General features: G+C 33.7%; 1 long non-coding RNA gene across 2 annotated transcripts in view; it reads right to left on the reverse strand.

Moving 5' to 3' along the window:
* Window positions 1–15,217, reverse strand: part of LOC143257638 (uncharacterized) — a 23,010-nt gene continuing 7,793 nt past the window's right edge. The window contains exons 2-3 of one of the 2 annotated variants that reach the window (XR_013031970.1): window positions 7,180–7,206; window positions 1–2,914 (exon numbers count right to left, since the gene is read on the reverse strand). This is a non-coding gene — a long non-coding RNA (uncharacterized LOC143257638). Of the gene's footprint in view, window positions 2,915–7,179; window positions 7,207–12,229; window positions 12,763–15,217 lie in introns of those variants that run through there. The other variant, XR_013031971.1, reaches the window with a different exon arrangement.

Genomic DNA, 15,217 nt, shown 5'->3' on the forward strand with positions numbered 1-15,217 from the left:
ATCGATGATTGTAATTGTAGACACTGAAATATGAAAATTCACTTTTCATAAGCTTAACATTAAGTAAGCCCTTGATAAATAAGGTTTATATTTGATAAAGGGATAAATTAACATTGTAACTTGTGAACGTTTTTTACTCTAATTTAGATAATAATAAAATTTACCGTACTTAACACTATCAGTAAATAAATTCATTATGTTAGGCAATTTTTAAAACTTTCATAATATTTTAATATGTTGTATAAAATATCTACTAAAGTATATTTAAATCTGACTGTCCTTTAAATTCGTTCAGGAAAAACAAAAACTTCAATGTATTATAATAGATATTACCTTTGGATATTCAAGCAATGTACGTTAGACCAACATACACATCGGATGTGTTGTCTGTTAAACGTGCAAATCAGACTAACACACACTGTGATAATACTGTATGTTAATATTGTACGCTTGCCTAACAACTTGGATATGCCATCGAAATTAACTGAAGATTGTATATACAGAAATGTTAACATTTTCGCCAGAGTAGCTCAGTAACAAGTCACCAATTTTATTTTTAAACAAGTAGTCATGACTTCAGTGATCACTGGTGGGTACGTAGTTACGGATTGTTAGCACTATTTTATTATAGTTCTCTTGTAAAAATATCGAAATGCAGTTAATGCACTTAACAATATTTAATTCATTAATAAGTGTTGCAATGAACTGGTACTAGTACCATGTTATTTCAGCTCTTTATTTTAAATAAACTTTGCTAACTTCTGTATCAACTTCTTTAAAATAATGTTTAGAATGGTAAAATACTGGATGATAGATTACGAGTCGAGTGCCTTAACCACATGGCCATGCCGTGCCGAAGTAGAACTTACATAGCGGAATTATACGACGTTTATAAAGCTTAACTTTTGATTTGTTATCATATACCCACACGCACGCACACACAAATATATATTTTAAGAAATTAGAAATTGATATTAAAAACAGTCGCAAAGTCTCATTTGTGAATTAGCAATCATCCTATGCAGCAAGATTTCGAAGTTACGACCCAGCAAGGCCAGGTGGGTTAAGGCATTACACTCGTAATCTGAGGGTTGCTGGTTCGAATAGCTATCGCACCAAACATGCTCGCCCTTTCAGCCGTGGGGGCGTTATAATGTGACGATCAATCCTATTTTTCGTTGGTAAAAGAGTAGCCCAAGAGTTGGCAGTGGGTGGTAATAACTAGCTGCCTTCCCTCTAGTCTTACACTGCTAAATTAGGGACGGCTAGCACAGATAGCCCTCGAGTAGCTTTGTGCAAAATTGAAAACAAACAAAAGCTACTAAACTGTCTAATTCTAAATGTATGTTTATTTGTTTTGTATTGAAACCCGATTTTTAGCGATTTTAGTTTTCAGTTTTATTCCTTAAACTTCGGAACGGGGAAGGGGTAAATTCAGCTTTATGAAATGCTAACTTTAATCATTTATAGTCATATTTTATAGCCCTAACTTTGTGAGCAATTAGCCCGAATCATATATAATCACATTTTTAACCCTAACTTTGTGTGTGTGTGTGTTTCGTGTAGCAAAGTCACATCGGGCTATCTGCTGAGCCCACCGAGGGGAATCGAACCCCTAATTTGAGCGTTGTAAATCCGTAGACTTTCCGCTGTACTAGCGGAGGCCCTAACTTTATGAGTATCTACTTTGAATTCCGTATATTCATATTGCACTATGTAACACCAATTTTGTTCCTGGATAGTATGCGTTATTTCTTAATTGCTTATGTTGTAAAAGTACAGAAAATGGCCATTATTCTCTTCAAACTTTGCTTTTGTGTCCCGGATAATGAAATTTAGAAATTAACCTATTTTCTACGTAAAAATGGCAAATTTGATCATTTTTATTTACATAAGATCTGAATAAAACAACGTATGAATCAAGATTTACATGTATTTTTATACTCAAGTTGTACAAAAATGAACAAAAATGTTTAGAAGTGAATAGTTTTTCGAGATTTGCAACTGTAATGTAAATCACTTTCACGTGTCAGGCCCCAAATATAGTCTCCCATCACGTTTACGTATACGCTCCTTGGTAGCGGCGTTCAAAGTCCAGTATGTCTTGATAAAAGGACTCGCCTTACTCCTCTGAGTATGCTCCCATGTTCACCTTGAATTTATCAAGATGAGCGTCAAGGATGAGGACTTTCAGGGACATCCCGCAGCCCATTTTGTTGTAGTTTTTCACCAGAGCCTCAACCAGTTCCACATATTTTCGGTCTTGCGATTGCTCAAGAAGCCCCGAACTACTGCGACAAAGCTGCCCCAAGCCTTTTTTTTCTTCCTACTGAGGGTCTTGGCAAATTTGTGATTCGACGAAAACACCAGCTTTGACCTTTGCCTCAGACAGCTTAGGAAAGAAGTCTCGAAGATACTTGAAGGCTACAGACTCCTTATCAAGAGCTGTGACAAATTGTAAAAGCTGTGACATAAAATTGGGTCTTATGTGCAATGGTGGGAACAATGGTGGGGTCCACTAACGGCTCACACTTGACACTGTGCCTCCCCGCAGATAACTCGGTCCGTTGTGTCCAGTGCTTCCTGTTGTAGTGCGCTGCAGTGTCCCTGCTGTCCCAAGGCAAAGATAACAGAGAAACTTGGTAAATCCTCCTTGACACTGTTGTATTCCTCTTTGAAGTGCACCGAATGAGCCAGGGGAAGAGACGGATACTTATTCCCGTTATGCAGCAGCAAAGCTTTGAGGCTTCTGGATGAGCTATCAATGAAGAGGCGATACAGACCGGATACATTGTGGCAGAAGCAGAGCCCATCTTGACGAGTGAAGTTCTACAACATTCCACATAGTTCTTGAAAATTCGTATAAGTTCGACAAAATTCTTTATCAGCTACTCAGCACTGAATCTTCAATGTTCTGAAAAATGGGTAAATTTGAAAATTTCATTACCCAGGTCACAAAAGCAAAGTTTAGGCATAAGCAATTGGAAAATAACATTTTTTTACCCAGGAACAAGGAAAAGTAAAAATTTTGTTACGTAGTGTTATCTAACATACATTATTACGATGAAACGTATTGAGGTTTAGTTAAAGTATAAAAGGACACCTTCTATATTAAATTACTGGAACATAGTATGGTCTTTATGGCACTCCCCTCGCAAACTGTATGTCGCAGGATCAAAACCATTCTCCGAACAAACTCTTTCTTACAAAGGTTATAGTACAATGGTCTTCACTTCAGTTCCATATTTTAAAACTAGTGATAGATATCGCAGATAGTATTCAATTATCAAACAAAAAAAATTAAACTAATAAGTTAAGAATCGATACTATATTTAAGGTATTATTAATAAATCTATATAAATATAATATTCCTATCTATTGCTTGTCATATGTCCATGTAACTACTTCGCAGGGTGTGGATAAATCTTCACCCAAGTTTATATGGAGGTTCATTAAGTCCATGCGAATGTATATACAAATTTTCAGTTTGGTCTCTTGCGTTTTTTACAGTTTCTGCTGATCAGTCTCTTGAGAGATCTTCACCAAACTTTGTGTGACGGTTTATTGGATGCATGCGGTGATACATGGAAACTTGCGGTTTCACATTTTGTTTTGTAGTCTTTATGGGCGTTCTTTTACAATTACATATAAGGAAAATAACTTTTCATGTTGGCCTGGCAATGTCAAGTGGTTACATTAAAACATGCTCACTCTTTTAGCTATAATTTGACTGTCAATCCAACTATTCGTTGGTAAAAGAGTAGTCAAAGAGTTGGCGGTGGGTAGTGATGAATAGATGCCTTCCATCTAGTCTTATACTGCTAAATTACGGGAGGCGAGCTCAGATAGCTCTAGTGTAGCTTTGCGCGAAATTCTAAACAAACCAAATTTTTCATGTCCTAAGATAACCTTTCATTAATCATGATTTTACATAACTTCCATCTAGGGGACTGGTACTACAACTAGTTATAATATATTTCTATTTTGTTGTAAGCAACAATTGTAGTATAAGTTTATTATTTCAAGCAACTTATTTGTGTTAAACTTAACATGGACGTTTTTGTACTCGCTGCTACCATGATCCTAAAGAAGAAGAAAAACCAACATCAGTTAATTTCCCAAAGGAATATCAAACTCAATTAACAACAATATTATATTAAACTATACAAATAGCGTTTTAGAGTCCGTTTATCGAGTTTTGACACGGAACGAAAGACCTTTTGGCAGTGACTTGTGAAAGATATATATATATATATATGAAACGTTTCTAATTTTGAGTTCAAAGTTCAAAAAATAACAAAAATGAAGTCAAAATCTATATGTAATTTACATGATTTTTGCCATAAACTTTAGATTTATTGGTTTCTGATTCGAATCTTTCCCTTAATGATAATGTTAATTCACTGGAGCTGTCTGTATACGACTTATTACGTCATTAAGATCTCCAATAAACTGCCCACTATTTTGTACGATCGGTGAAGTTACAGTAATATCACCAGATTTGTAAGCACTTAGACATTCTTGAAAAGTCTTCCTATTGCTGGAACAAATATAAATTCCTAAGTGGTCAAAGTTACTTTCTGACATATCCGAATTATTGCAGCCAGACATTTATGTTTCTTTATCTACGTCATCACTTCAAAAGACTAATATTATTGGCTCGTTCCTCAGAAATAGCTTTTCGCAGTGGCCAATCAAAGTCCAATATCTAAAACTTGTTCTGAGAAGAAGGCGTAACGTTGTCCCTCGTCGAACCTGGATCACATAAATGCTTTAGTGTGGTTCCTTCTTTTCTTAGTCATTCTGGATTTTCCCATGTTTACTGAAAAAAACTCTTCCTAAAACCTAGGTTCTTATCGTCCTGGGCCCGGCATGGCCAAGCGTGTTAAGGCGTGCGACTCGTAATCTAAGGGTGGCGGGTTCGCATCCCCGTCGCGCCAAACATGCTCGCCCTTTCAGCCGTGAGGGCGTTATAATGTTACGGTAAATCCCACTATTCGTTGGTAAAAGAGTAGCTCAAGAGTTGGCGGTGGGTGGTGATGACTAGCTGCCTTCCCTCTAGTCTTACACTGCTGAATTAGGGACGGCTAGCACAGATAGCCCTCGAGTAGCTTTGTGCGAAATTCCAAAACACACACACACTTATCGTCCTCTTAGTTTTAGCAGTGTCTTCATTAAAACTTTGGACCACATTTAAGTTCAAATACCTCATAGTTTTACTTCTCACCATCAATCCCTGCTGCGTACACAGACCAGGGGTTATCCACCAAGCTCTAACTTTTGACACTAACAAACTTTCTTGTAAGTTGCTTTTTATTTTTTGTAGATTTGCGCGAAATTCACACCAAACAAGGACTTACACATCCATCATATACTATCAAAAGGCCCCGTGCAAAAAGAACTTCGGTAGTTTACGTGATTTTTACCACAAATTTTAGGCATATTAATGTCAAAATAAATATGTAAGTTGTAATATATATAGAATATTAATACCGAACAGTCAAAGAAAAAAAACAAAATAAATAGGAAGAACAGTATATTTAAATATCTGACTAATGATATTTTCAAATAAACAACAAAGATAAAAACCAAGCCCAAAGAAAAATAAAAAAACGCTGCACCAATGAAAAGGATCCCCAGTTCACAGGCTATAATGTGGTATATAGAATGCACCCAAGATTGTGGAGGTGACTAAGGAAGTAGGACCCACATGAACTGGCAAACTGAGGTTAAGACAAATAAACGATGTATCCCACTGCAATTTAGATCCTTTTTAATTTTTATTTATTTAGTGATAAAAGTTGTTATTTGCTTGACAAAACATACTACCACGTTGAATAAGAAATTACCCAACTTTTGTAATTACAGTGATCTGAACTAATCCCTTCCATTATTACTAACTTTTGTAATTACAGTGATCTGAACTAATCCCTTCCATTATTACTAACTTTTGTAATTACAGTGATCTGAACTAATCCCTTCCATTATTACTAACTTTTGTAATTACAGTGATCTGAACTAATCCCTTCCATTATTACTAACTTTTGTAATTACAGTGATCTGAACTAATCCCTTCCATTATTACTAACTTTTGTAATTACAGTGATCTGAACTAATCCCTTCCATTATTACCCAACTTTTGTAATTACAGTGATCTGAACTAATCCCTTCCATTATTACCCAACTTTTGTAATTACAGTGATCTGAACTAATCCCTTCCATTATTACTAACTTTTGTAATTACAGTGATCTGAACTAATCCCTTCCATTATTACTAACTTTTGTAATTACAGTGATCTGAACTAATCCCTTCCATTATTACTAACTTTTGTAATTACAGTGATCTGAACTAATCCCTTCCATTATTACTAACTTTTGTAATTACAGTGATCTGAACTAATCCCTTCCATTATTACTTACTTTTGTAATTACAGTGATCTGAACTAATCCCTTCCATTATTACTAACTTTTGTAATTACAGTGATCTGAACTAATCCCTTCCATTATTACTAACTTTTGTAATTACAGTGATCTGAACTAATCCCTTCCATTATTACTAACTTTTGTAATTACAGTGATCTGAACTAATCCCTTCCATTATTACTAACTTTTGTAATTACAGTGATCTGAACTAATCCCTTCCATTATTACTAACTTTTGTAATTACAGTGATCTGAACTAATCCCTTCCATTATTACTAACTTTTGTAATTACAGTGATCTGAACTAATGCCTTCCATTATTACTAACTTTTGTAATTACAGTGATCTGAACTAATCCCTTCCATTATTACTAACTTTTGTAATTACAGTGATCTGAACTAATCCCTTCCATTATTACTAACTTTTGTAATTACAGTGATCTGAACTAATCCCTTCCATTATTACTAACTTTTGTAATTACAGTGATCTGAACTAATCCCTTCCATTATTACCCAACTTTTGTAATTACAGTGATCTGAACTAATCCCTTCCATTATTACTAACTTTTGTAATTACAGTGATCTGATCCCTTCCATTATTTGGTAAAAAGAAACAAACTCAACATAAGTGGGTTAAAACACTATACAAGTTCGTGAAAGAAGCGTGTGATTAGATTTTCATATCGAACTGTTTAGTTCAAATAAATACAAATGTAGTTTTAATTCTAACTGTGTTACTTTAATAAAGGTGGTACTTACATAATCTGGATGGGCACAGCGGTAGATCTGTAATAAAAATATAACGGTTAAGTTCTTAAAATCATATAACATAAGTAGCTTCATAAATTAGTAATTAATGTGTGGCTCAAGAGCTATAATTCTGTAACTGTTGATAATACACTACAAAATTAGAGCACTGACTGATACAGTTGGTCGTTAGGCTCGTACACGTTTCATCAAAAGTGAATGATAAAGATCAAAGTATTAACAGTCTTAGCGTTATGGGTAGCCCTACAGTTGTCAAGCTTATGTTTACACTGAAAAAATAAAAAAACAACATTAGTTTTAAATCAGTTATGATATAAAGTAACTACAATAAATTGTGTAATGCTAATATTATGAAATTTCATATAAATACACTCTAAGGCCAATCATTCTAGAGATAACAACGTTTAAATACAGGTTTAAAACTCATGCTATTCTCTGTCACGAGTTGAACAGTTTTGTCTGAACTTTCTTGTTCATTATATTTTAAATTTTAAAACAAAAAAGAGAGTTTTTCTCATATTAATCATTTCTAGTACACGACTCTGATTAACTACAGACAAAAGTTTAATTAAGAGGATTTATACTTAGTATTTATCGTTCAGTGAGTTTCATACTGGAACAAGTAAAGCAAAAAGGCTAGGAGTAAACAATTTCCGTAAGTTATAATAACAATGTCCTTAAGTGCTATTTTGAGTAGAGCATACTACACGAGAGTTACCTGCACGAACCGTCCCTAATTTTGCAGTGTAAGGCTAGAGAGAAGACAGCTAGTCATCACCAACCACCGCCAACTCTTGGACTACTCTTTTACCAACAAATAGTGGAATTGAAAGGAGCGAACATCTTTTATGTGACGGGGATTCGAACCCGTGACCCTAAAATTACGACTGGAATGCCTTAACCACCTAGCCATGCCAAACCGTTTGAAGAGAGACATTGTATATTATTAAACCTAAACGTAGTTTTAATCCTTCTGAAGTTTTATCACACAGAGAAAGGGAAGTAGAGACATTGTCTCGGTGGTAAAGGATCTAAATATTTCCTTAACAAACCAGGAAGAAATAAAAACAAAAATAAAATAACTGTTTAGATATTGTTGAAACCAATCATGTAACTAACTCAGTAATTAACTAAGTTTCATGTTACTCACTTAGCAAATGACACATTATAAGCGTAACAGACAAACAGCTAAAAGCAAAATTAATGTCTTGTGACTATTTAAGTATTTTAACAATTCTATATTACAAGAATGTGTACAAACAGCAGTCCGCTTAGCAAAACAAGTTAATCACAAAGGTGAATCTATTTTTGACCGTGTAACGAATTTCTGTAATCTTACAGTTTTTATCACCAGACTTACGCCAGAGGGCCATACATTGATTGGTGTATGCAATTGCTTTATCGTTACTGCTTTCTGTGAAATGGAAGAAAAATCAAGTTTAAATTAAACTTCATTTAAAAATGAATGATCAACACGATCTTTTTATACAAATTAGTGAGTGAGTTGTGAACGTGAGTGACATGTCGTCACTCAAAGATTCTACCTCGACAATATCGTACATACAAACTATCTCTTCTAATAAAGCAAGCAACAAAAGTCCGTAGTTGATTAGATAATGCTACGAGTATGTAACTTTATCAATTAAGTATTATGTTTATTGATTAACTATTTTATTATTTTCTAAACTTATGATATAAACAGAAAAATGCGTTTCTTTGAATTAAACAATTTATTTTACTAGGTGCCACAGACATAAACCAAATATATAAAACTAAATGTGTTTCGTTTTCAATTTATAGTTTAGGTTTGCCTGTTTGAGAGCAAAGTCAAATTGGGCTGCCTTTTATATCCACCGCATGGAATCGAACCACGGACTTTAGAGTTGTAAACACATCGCTGTTCACCCCGGACGTTGCATTCATTAAAAAAAAATAGACACGTTGGTGGAGGGTTAAATAAATTCGTATACAAATATTAAAAAGTAAACCACTTGAAACATATACAAATTAGTAAATGTTTTAAATAGGTTTTTAAACCGGAAATCTTTGCGTCTATTAGTTAAATAATGATATGCCCTTTAAAAGTAACTTTTTAAAGTAAATTCTGGAAAACTAACAAAGCAAAAACTGCATCTTGTGATTACCAAATAACAACTCGTAGATCTTCTCATCAGGATACTCAGAAATAGACAGTGAGAACCAGAAGGATGACAACAGCAAGACCCTTCAACAGTGAGAACCAGAAGGATGACAACAGCAAGACCCTTCATTGTTCTCAAGTTTGGAGACAGTTTATACAAAAGTTCGATAGTCTGTTCTGGAATTTAAAGGCACTGAGACGGAGTGAGTTTATATTCCCCGAGAAGCCTTGATAATGCACGTTAAAATCTGGTCACGTGAATGATTAGAGTAAATGGCAGTTATTACTTTTAAAACTAAGATAATTTGTTCTACACTTAGTCGATTGATTGCCAAAAAATCAGCTTTAGTCATGTTTTTTTTTATTATTATTTGTCACTGCTAGAGTTGCAAAGTTCAAGTGTTTCTCGTGTTTGTAGAATAAAGCTTCACTCTGAAGGATCCCGAAATTTAGTTTAACGTTGGGGGATAACAATTATAAAATAAAAAAAGTTAAGGAAGTGGTAATTAAAAAAATAACATCTACAACGGACAAGTTGACCAAAGGAAGAGTACATCAAGTTAAAACACTTTACAACATCTCTTAATATAACTCTTATGTGGTAAAGCCAAAGGTTACATAAATACGTTGTACTTAGTAAAGTCAAAGGTAAAAAAAAAACTGTACTAAATCATAAAAAAGCAGTACTTGGTGAAACAAAAGTTAAGATAAAAATTAATTGTACTTGTTAAAGCCAAGGTAATATATAAATTATTATTGGCAAACTAATAGGTACCATAAAGTTTGGTTTTTGGAATTTCGCACAAAGCTACTCGAGGGCTATCTGTGCTAGCCGTCCCTAATTTAGTAGTGTAAGACTAGAGGGAAGGCAGCTAGTCATCACCACCCACCGCCAACTCTTGAGCTACTCTTTTACCAATGAATATTGGGATTGACCGTCACATTATAACGCCCCCACGGCTGGGAGGGCGAGCATGTTTGGCGCGACGCGAACCCACGACTCTCGGATTACGAGTCGTACGCCTTACGCGCTTGGCCATGCAGGTACCATAAAATCGTTGTAGTACATAAACCCAAAAGTAACATAAAATAATTAGTAGCCATCCAGTAATTACGCGCGAATTTCAACAAAATAAACTAACACTTGGAATTTTAAAAATTAATCCTTTTAAAATATTTTTAATCATTCATCTCAAACCGTTCCAAGACATTTTTCACGAAATATTCGTTATTTCTATAGAAATTGCATTAAATTTCATTAAGCCTAAATGGATATATACACGGAATTTTTCCACAAAAAAAAAAAAGTCACAAACTTTTAATAAACAACAAAATAAACTAACACTTAGGATTTTAAGAATTTAAGCTTTTTAAATATTTGTTAATCATTCATCCCAAAACATTTTCACGAAATATTTATTATTACTATCTGAAATGTTTGTTGTGATTTAATTCTTAATAAATGTATTAATTTTCATTAACCCTAATTTGAATGTCTACGCGAATTTTTTTCCCACAAAAAAGATCGGAAGTTCTCATACACAAGCTAACAAGTTTCGTTGAATCAGAGGTAGTATGGAATTCTTATAGACTTCTTTTTCTTCAACACCAAACTTGAGTAACTACATTCTCATTCACCTGTTCGTACTATTTCAGATCTTGAGCTTAAATAATACCATAAAGCAGAGGCTAATTTTATGCCCAAAACATAAAAGTAGTTTATGAGATTTTTAACATTTCTATGAACTCATTTACAGTTTTATTAATTCTGGTAAATTATAAATTATTTGCATATGAAGTTAATTTCGTATTGGTCAATTTATAACCATATGATGGTTCAGTTTGAATTTCGCTCAAAGCTATACGAGGGCTATTTGCACAAGCTGTCCCTAATTTAGTAGTGACAGATTCTGGGATGACAGCCAGTCAACACCACCCAACTCGAACTCTTGGGCTACACTAATACCAAAGATAATGGGATTAGCTTAATAACTCCCTATAATAAGGTAGAGTATGTTCGGTAAAAGGGATTCAAACTGGTGAGTCGAGCGCTCTAACAACCAGGTCATTTCTATGATGGATATCAATAAAAATAGTTAAAAGGTTTTTTCTCATCCAAAATAAAATAAAAATGGCAAAAGGAGCATAGCTGGCTCATTGTAGTCGAAGCTTTTAATGAAATGCTTTTAAAAATTTGGTTGCTGCTGTGCTTATATAATAAGTATACTACCATATATATAAATTTAATATATTAATAACACATATATTAACCAGTTATCAACAATTTGGGTTCATAATAGAATAAGAACCGATTGGAAATAGTAGTTAGACGTTAGTAAAATAATAAATTTCTGCGAAGGGGCGACCTAGTTAGGGTGCTCGATCTTCAGTCTGAGGATCGCGGGTTCGAATCCGCATCACATTAAATATGCTTGTCCTTTCAACAGTGAGAGCGTTATAATGTGACACTCAATCCCACTATTCGTTTGTAAACAAGTAGGCCAAGGGTTGGAGGTGAGTCGTGATGACTAACTGCCTTCCCTATAATCTTACACTGCTAAGTTTGTTTGTTTTGTTTTTGAAAGTAGTTACGTATTACCTATTCATATTATATTATCTGATAAGTAAACAAAGTTGAATTGAACTGAAAATGTCGGCCTTATTTAAAGTATGATGAGTAGTGGTTACGTTATATACTGAGAGATTATACAACTGACGGCAAGAGTTTCCTCGAGGAGTGAATATTCTCGTTGAGTATTTCAGAAAGAAACACATTTTGTGATATTAAAAATTGTTTACAGTATGTGATGCAAAGTTAACGTCCATGTGTTGTTTTCTTTGGTTACATCGTATTTGATATTAATTTTAATGAGAAAATTATAAGTAGAATAATCTACATTATAAAAGTATCATTTAATACAAGGAAATACGTAAATGATACAACAAAGATGACAAAATCATTACAATCGCTACAGATACAACAATAGAAAAAAATACACTTATACATCGGCAATAAATATTCATTTCATAAGCAACACAGTCGCAACCAACATTCGTGAAGCCATTACACAATATCAACTGAAAATCAACATAACGCAAAAACCAGACAAAACACTGATGAAAGTACGAGTCAGTCTTTCTTTCACTATTTACAAGTTCAAATTAAGAATATTGATAGAAAACACATCGGCCCGGCATGGCCAAGCGGGTAAGGAGCGCGACTCGTAATCCGAGGGTCGCGGGTTCGAGCCCGCGTCGCGCTAAACATGCTCGCTCTCCCAGCCGTGGGAGCGTTATAATGAGACGGTCAATCCCACTATTCGTTGGTAAAAGAGTAGCTCAAGAGTTGGCGGTGGGTGGTGATGACTAGCTGCCTTCTCTTTAGTCCTACACTGCTAAATTAGGGACGGCTAGCAGGGATAGCCCTCGAGTAGCTTTGTGCGAAATTCCAAAAAAACAAAACAAACAAAAGAAAACACATTACGGTACGAATAATACACAAGTTACGTCTTCTCTAAGACAAGAAACAGCGGTAATTTATAATGTAAAATAAAAATATTTCTAATAACTAAGGAATAAAAAATATACTTGTGATAATTTGCAATAATACATTCAAGGAAAATATTAGATAAAATTTATGTTTAATGTTAAACTTCTTGAAAACATGCGTGAATCTAGTTCTTCCAAATTATTTCAAATTTAGTAAGAAAAATTACGTCACTACATAGTGTATCAATCCCAAATTCTGCTTGTCAGAAAACTGTGGACAAGGCTTAAAGAAAAGATGGCAAAACTAGTTTAGCGAGGTCTTATGTGAGTTATGATTTTTAGAAAAAATAATCGGTAATTCAATATCACTTTATTACTTAAAAATGTTAAAATATTTTTGTGTGTCATTAAGTTTCACTAAATACAACAATATTCTAGTCCTATGAAATTGTGCTTCAATAGCGTCAACTTTCACTAAATACATGGATCTTCTAGTTTTATGAAATTATGCTGTGGTAACATTATGGTCACTCTACGAATTAGCCTTACTCTGAACAAAAATGGTCAACCCAGCTTCTTTACGTTCTATGAACTGGCCACAGTATGGGTACTCTTTGTAAACCAGCCTCGTTTCGGTTGATTTATAAACCATTAACCCCAGGGTCAAAGTGTAACTAGAGGAACAACAACAAAAAACAAACCACAAAAGGTCATTTTGTCCATCAAGAACAGATTTTATAGAACCTGATATTATTTGTTGTTATATTAAACATATTGTGTCGAAATGAACGACACAGACAGTTGACAGTGACAAACATGTATCTGTTTCACGCGCTTTCGCAAGTATAAACTTTAAAAAAGCGACTCATTAAAGTATGCATATGTACTTCCTGTTTGTATCGACACATTGTTGGTTCTTCCTACAACATGGCTATGTTATACTCTTCGAACAACATGTTTCTAGTGCACACCTTCCCAATTTAAGTTTGAATATTATTTTATTAAAATTATTTTCATCTCCAGAATCGTCACATGTTTCGTTTAGTTGTCTGTAAATGTATGGATAATTCAAAATCTAGGCTAAAGGTATCGCGCTACACCAGTAGTGTGCAAAGCCTTTAATTGCGTGCTTTTCTAAGCTTGTGTTTTGTCGCTCCCTTGTACGCTGTATGATTTATTAAAGTACAGATTAAAGATGTCACTATCCAACATTTAGTCGTTATTACTCAATAGTAATAATTGTTTGTATCGTAGTTTTTAAAACATCTTTATTTTTAAATATAATTTATTTGCTTTCAGAGTTGTAAAGGTTCCCCCAAACACACACAATCGACGATTCCCCGCGGTGTTCCACACAACTTACAAACCACGAATCTAAGCGACGCGGTTAATCCCACATTATCTCGTCCACATCGTGAAAAAATATATTGTTTAAGAATATAAAAAAAGTCGAAGTTTATATATTTTGTTCTACTTGAGAAGGGTCTTTATTTTCAACACAGCTATTAAGAAAACTACATGCGATGAAATTCGCGAAACACCATATTTCACTGTACAGGTCATATACATCCTGTTTAAAAACATTTTAAAAATATTGTCAACTGATACAGTTTATACGTTCACTTCTATTTGATGAGAAGAGAGCTTGAAATTAAAATATCTAGGGCTCTATAATATCAGATATTTTTCATGTTGACTTTACATTGAAAAAGTAAGACAAAACTGTCAACAGGCCGTACAATCCCGTATTGCGTATACGTTCCTGTTTGCCAGGGACGAATAAAGTTGATTATATCAAAATTTACAGAAGGACAAATTTAAATTAATTTATTTTTCAACTCTAATCTTTATTCAAGGGTGTTAGTTAAATACTCTTAGAATAATCTGATGATTTTTATTTGTTACCGACTCTTAAGGTTTAACGTTTTTCTCTATTAATCACTTTATACTAAAGGTCGATTAACAAACTTTTTCTTTCATTAAATAAATTATAACCATAGTTACATCAGTAAATTACAAATACACAAAAGACTCGCTTTAATCAGTATTTAAAATCCTAATTATAAGAAAATAATTTTGTTTAATATTTGTAGTGCATATTTGTGTGTAGAAGATATATTAACTCTAAAAATAAAGCATCTCATAACACCAAAATATTGTTGATATTTAAGTAGACACTCAACGTTTCTCTTTAAAACTTGTTTAGAAGCGTTCACTACAACACAAACTCAAGCCGATAGTATAAAGCTTCAATAAAAAACAAGATTAGTATTATGAGTTTCGGTTTGTGTTTTAGTAAACGCTCCTGAAAAGGTTTTAAAGCGAAACATTGAGTGTCTATTTAAATAATATCAATACTTTGATGTTATAAGATCGTTTATATCTAGTGTTTTGTTTTTT

Source organism: Tachypleus tridentatus, chromosome 7 (genome assembly GCF_004210375.1).
Source record: "Tachypleus tridentatus isolate NWPU-2018 chromosome 7, ASM421037v1, whole genome shotgun sequence".
Lineage (NCBI taxonomy): Eukaryota > Metazoa > Arthropoda > Merostomata > Xiphosura > Limulidae > Tachypleus > Tachypleus tridentatus.